Source organism: Sander lucioperca, chromosome 12, assembly GCF_008315115.2.
Source record: "Sander lucioperca isolate FBNREF2018 chromosome 12, SLUC_FBN_1.2, whole genome shotgun sequence".
NCBI lineage: Eukaryota > Metazoa > Chordata > Actinopteri > Perciformes > Percidae > Sander > Sander lucioperca.
The window spans coordinates 4,087,772-4,093,858 of NC_050184.1; positions in this window are offsets into that span (position 1 = coordinate 4,087,772).

The window sequence follows — 6,087 nt, forward strand, 5'->3', positions numbered from 1 at the left end:
CAGCCCGAACACTGAAAGGGTCCTTGTTTAAAACGTTACGTTTTTAACATTTTTAACATTCACTAGAAGCGAATCCAGAATTATTAAATTTGGCATGATGAACGCGCATAGTGGACGCGAATAGAGCCGCGGGACTGCGCCCGCCCGCTCACATGACTGTTCTCCCAAGCTCATGTAGCTAGCTGTAATAATGGATATAGCTAATGGTTGTAATTCACCATGTGTTCTATACGTCCATGGTATTATCTTATGAAGTCATGATACATCCCAGGGATGTATGTAGCTGCTGTAAAGCCTGTTAGCTACGTGGATGTAACGTCATTTGCGTTTCCCAAACTGGCGGGCTATCGGCTAGCTAGCTAGTTGCTAACATCAGGGGTAGCTAGCATGGCTGTATTAAGATCTATACATAGCTAGTTATATGCCTACATAACGTTACTACAGACATAGTGATTACATCGCCTTGGTTCTCTCTTATAATACATCCGAGGGCTGTATGCTGTAAAGCTTGTAACGTGGATGAGAGCTGAAGCCATGGATGAGCTCTGTTCACGAAACTGCAGGCTAACAGCTAGCTAGCGCTAGTTAGTAGGTAGCTAGCTAGTAGCACAACATAATTATTAAATCTCCTTGGTTGTCTAGCTAAATACATCTATCGTTTATTTAGCTAAGCATGTAAACGATCGGGAACAACGAAAACAGTGTTTAACGTTAGTGAATATTTTAGACAATGAAAACGGCGAGTTCATGAGTTCGCCACTTGTAAGAGACACGACAGAGAAGCTCATGAACGCGCATGTTGCTACCGGTTGCTACGACAACGCAAACAAATTGTTGCTAGTGCGCATGCCCATCGTGAGCCAACCAGCGTTATGGGCCAACAATGCGGAAGAGCCGAGCTCCATGTTTGCTTTATGCGCTTTTGAGCACTCTCATTGGAACGTACGGGGCTTCCCGCCGAACACTGGATCCAGTTCTCTTAATACATCCATGACCTCAGGGGCTTAAAACTTGGGCTTAGCCTCTACAGTAACAATGTAAATGTAGCCTTAAGTCTGCCATTAGCTCCACTGGGACAGAATCTGAACCATCTGATTGGCTGTTTTTTTACCGACCGTGGTTGCTCTGGAGCTCCACCAACCTCTCCTCTCCACTGAATCTTCCCGCCCTGTTTGTTTCGTTTCCTCTCAGCTCTCCTCTGTCTTTCCTCTCGAGGCGACAGCACGAACTCTCTCCCTAAAACCAACTTCCTTTGATCTCTCCTTCGCATCAGCATCCCTCCATCCTGAGGATTTGCTGTTTGTTTGGTCGGCGTCTCGGGAGATCCAGCGACCAAACAACAATCCGTCCTCCTTCTCCCTTTCTTGTCACGTCTTATTTTTCTTTGCTTTTCTTTTTCTTTTCAGCTTTTGTGTTTTCAGTCCAACTCTTTTCCTTCCCTTTTTTTACTTCAGAGCAGACAGAAGGAGGTCAGGGCTGAGTATTCCTCCCCTTTTTCATCCTTTTTTTCATCTTTCCCCTCTTCTTTCCCTCCTTGCCTTTCTTTATTCCTCCACTCCTTCCTTTCTTACTTTCCTCATTTTTTTCCAACTTTAGCCTCTTTTCCCATTCACTTCCTCTTCCACCTCAAAGTAGGTTGTTACGTCCCTAATATGTCTAGGGGTGGAGGACGCAAACAATTTAAAATAATAAACCCGGGAGGTCTGAACAAAGAAAAGATAATTTATTATACAAAAAAAACACAAGACAATCTTCAGAAGGAAGACGATTACAGGCTCTTAGTCACTGGCTTGATTTAGCTTCTCACAGCAGCACTCCTCAGCAGCACTCCTCAGCTCACTCTGCTCAAAACACGGCTGGCTTTCACTGCAGCTTCCCCACTCTTTCACTCTCTGGCTTCCACTGAAGCAACACCTCACTCTGGCTTGGCACAGCCATTTAACACCTTCCCTCATCAGCTGATCAGCTGCAGCTGCAGGAGTCTCATCACCAGAACACACCTGAAGAGAATCTCTCACACACACACACACACACACACACACACACACACACACACACACACACACACACACACACACACACACACACACACACACACACACACACACACACACAGAACACAGCAAAACAAAACACGGCACGTAACATAGGTATTCTGCCTTGAATGTATCAGCCCTTTATTCATTTATTTGTCCATCATCCTTGTCTTGTTACCCTTTTCTCTGTATGTCTTCACTCTTTTCCTCCTTTCCTTTAAACCTTTCCTCCTGTCTTCCTATGCAGTACTGTATTCCTCTTCCTCATCCCTCCTTCTCTTGTTCTTTCACTCCTTGCTTCCTAGCACTCCTTCCTTCTTTTCATTATATCCATTGTTGATTTATTTCTTCTTCTCTGCCTCTTTTTTTCCTTTCCTCTTTCAGTCCTTCCCCCTTTGCCTTTCTTTCTTTTCTATCATTTCTCCATTTCTTCTGTAGTTCTCTTCTTTTCCTCTTGACACATGCCACCTTCTTAATTTCCTCCCTTGCTCCCTCCTTTCCCCCTTGCATTTCTCTAGTCTTCCTCTTCTAGTCCTTTTAGTCCTTTTTCTAATCTTTTTACCCGACTTCCTCTTCTTCCTTTCCTTCCTTTCACACCTGTCTGCCTCCTCCCCTCATCTTTGACCTTAATCTACTCTTCTACCCTTTTCTACTTTCAACTTTCTTTCCACATCCTTAAGCTACATCTTTCACCTTTTTGTCCATCCCTCTTCCACCTGTCTTCTCCTCCATGCTAAGTTTTTCCCTCTCGTCTTATGTCAGACCTCATGTGTGTTTTTGAAGGGTGGGGTGTTTTAAGGATGCTGATTCTTTGATATCGCTGATGCACACACACACACACACACACACACGCGCACGCGCGGATGTACATGCATAAATTCACACATGAAACGCCCAATACACACTCTCACACACAGATATAGAGTTGATGCAGCACCAAAACATGTCAAAGTATGATGTACTTTGAAGTTCACACAAGTGACTGATGTGTGCATGTGAAAGTGTGTGTCAAAGAGAAAGAGAACATCAAGAGCAGGTGAGTACGTGTGTGTGTGTGTGTGTGTGTGTGTGTGTGTGTGTGTGTGTGTGTGTGTGTGTGTGATGTGTGTGTGTGCATACATGTTTTTGTGAATTAAGATACAGGTAATAAAACGAATTTACGGTTTTAGAAATTAACTGCTTTGCTATACCACTGCCATGATTTGAAATGGTTGTGTGACCAGGCCTTAACTAGGTAGAGCTCCACCTTTCTATAACACAGGATCAGTGGTGGAAGAAGTATTCAGATCCTTTACTCAAGTAAAATTACTAATACCACACTGTAAAAATACTCTGTTCAAAGTTCAGTTCAGTCAAAGTCCTGCATTGAAAATATTACTTAAGTAAAAGTATGTAAGTATCATCAGGAAAATGTACTTCAAGTAGTAAAAGTAAAAGTAGTCAATGCGGAAATATCCTCCCATTTTAGAGACTGGAAAGGATCCAAACAGTTGTGTGTTTAATGGTCTAATCATTTCAGCTGGACTTGTAGGCCGTTATATTGTTGGCTAGTTTCATTTATAATAAAACATCAGATTTTATAAACTACATGTGTTTTGTGTGCAAATCTTAATTTGTAAAGTAACTAGTAATTAAAGCTGTCAGATGAATGTGGTGGAGTAAAAAGTATAAAATATTTCTCTCTGAAATGTAGCGGAGGCATGAAAAGAAAAGTCTCAAGTAAAGTACAAGTACCTCAAATGTATACAGTACAGTACAGTACAATTACATTCCACCTCTGCACAGGATGAACACAGGACTGAGAGTGCAGGAGCGGCAGGAGTGATCTCTGCTAACCAGACTAACTGGCTTCCACTCTCTCTCTCTGAAATGCAACCTTGACTTGTTGTAAAAGAGAAAAAGCAACAGTCTATACATTTTCATGTTCTCCAGTCAGTAGTGCACCACGGGAACGTTTCCTAGCAACGTTGGCTGTCAGATGTCAGTCAACTGTTGCTATGGGAAACGCCACCCTTGAGGCTAAGAGGTTTAGACCTCGTTATCAGAAAGATGCTCAAAACAGTTTGATCCATTTTTTTAATAAATTGTTGCAAAAAGTCTAACTTTTCTCAATCTTGGATCCAGTGACTGAGTTACATATTTTTCTTTGAGAATGAAATTGAAAAAAGATGTTTTATTTTTGAAAAATCTATCACTTTGATCTATCACTTTGTGTTGGTGAAAATCTCAGATTGGTGCCAGTCTTTTGATTTATGCTCTGTTCATATTAATAAAGTTATGTCAAGTTTCTCGGAGCTGAGAGAGAGAGAGACAGAAAGAGAGAGAGAGAGAGAGAGAGAGAGAGAGAGAGAGAGAGAGGAGAGACAAGAAAAAAAGCATTCAAAAGATAAATGCCTCATCTTTGTCTCCCGTTGCCTAGGTAACTGGACGATCATTAAGCCGTTAGTCCTCTGGTCACCATGAAGTGGTTACCCTGACAATAGGTGTGTGTGTGTGTGTGTGTGTGTGTGTGTGTGTGTGTGTGTGTGTGTGTGTGTGAGTGAGTGTACGTACGTGTGTGTGTGTGAGTTTGTGTGTGTGTGTGTGTGTGTGTGTGTGTGTTCTTGTTTAACTATATTGGTGGGGTCCAAAAACCGGGAATACAGTATACTTGTGGGGTCCGGACAGCTTTGTGGGGCCAAAATGCTGGACCCCACAACTTTGAAGGTCTGTTTGAGGGTTAAGACTTGGTTTTAGGATTATGGTTAGAATTAGGTTATGGTTAGGGTGAGGGTAAGGGTTAAGGTTAGGCATTTAGTTGTGATGGTTAAGGTTAGGGTAAGGGGCTAGGGAATGCATTATGTCAATGAAGGGTCCCCACAAAGATAGTGAAACACACTGTTTGTGTGTGTGTGTGTGTGTGTGTGTGTGTGTGTGTGTGTGTCTCTCCTCCTTCCTCCAGTTGGTCTTTGTAACAGCGCTGCCTCACTGTGGTCAAACCTGCTCACTGCAACAGAAGACAAGTCCTAAATATTTACTCCATTACTTCCAAAGATAAACCAACCATCTTTGAATCACAGAGGATGACAACGTCGCTGACTGTGGTGTGACCAGAAATGAAATGTTTCTACAGAAGCATGACGATTTCCGCTCAGAGAGCAGTTAGTACAGCAGTTTAATTCAAGTCCCTGTAACCTAAAAACTGACAGCTGCAACATGATGTTTAGACGTTAATGCATAACAAATATAATACTCAATATTCTCAAATGAGCCATTCTGCATAATGAGTACTTTTACTTTTGGTACTATATGTTTTGACACAAACACGTTTGTACTTTTAGTTCAGTAAACTTTAGAATACAAGACTTTTGCCTCTTAACAAAGTATTCTACTCTGTGGGATTGCTACTTCTACTTCAGTAAAAGACTTGAGTACTTCTTCCAGTCTTCCTTGAAGCGATGTTTACAGGGACAGGGTATCTTTGGCATGTTAGAGCAATTTAGTATTTCCTCTCAAGTTCTCAAATTTTATGTTGAAAACTAAATAAGCAACAATCCAAGTTTGGAAAAACACATTTGGGTATTATTTATGAAGATTTCTACACTCACGGGTGGTTTGATCAGATGTGATTGACAGGTGCTGGTAACATTAGCAAACAACCTCACAACCACCATTGCCTTTTGAGTCAAATGTTGCTCTGCTCTGATTGGTGCGGCGAAAAATGTGACAAACTCAGTTTTACTTACTCCAATGAGAAAAGCAGAAATCTCTCTGTTAGAAAGTACAGTCGGTCGAAGATGTTTGCACTTCCAAAATAAATTTTAAAACCAGGATTGTGAAAAAGAACTTTCTTAAGTGTACAGTAAATCACTTAAAATTAAGGGTAAAGTGTAGGTTTAAATGCAGGTTAAATTGGAGTCTGTATAATCAGTGCAGAGAGAATGGGCCTTATCAGTCTGGTGGAGTTTCCTCTTGGACAGGAAGTGGGCTTCCTCTGCTTCCTGTTCTCTTCTCTGTGTGTGTGTGTGTGTGTGTGTGTGTGTGTGTGTGTGTGTGTGTGTGTGTGTGTGTG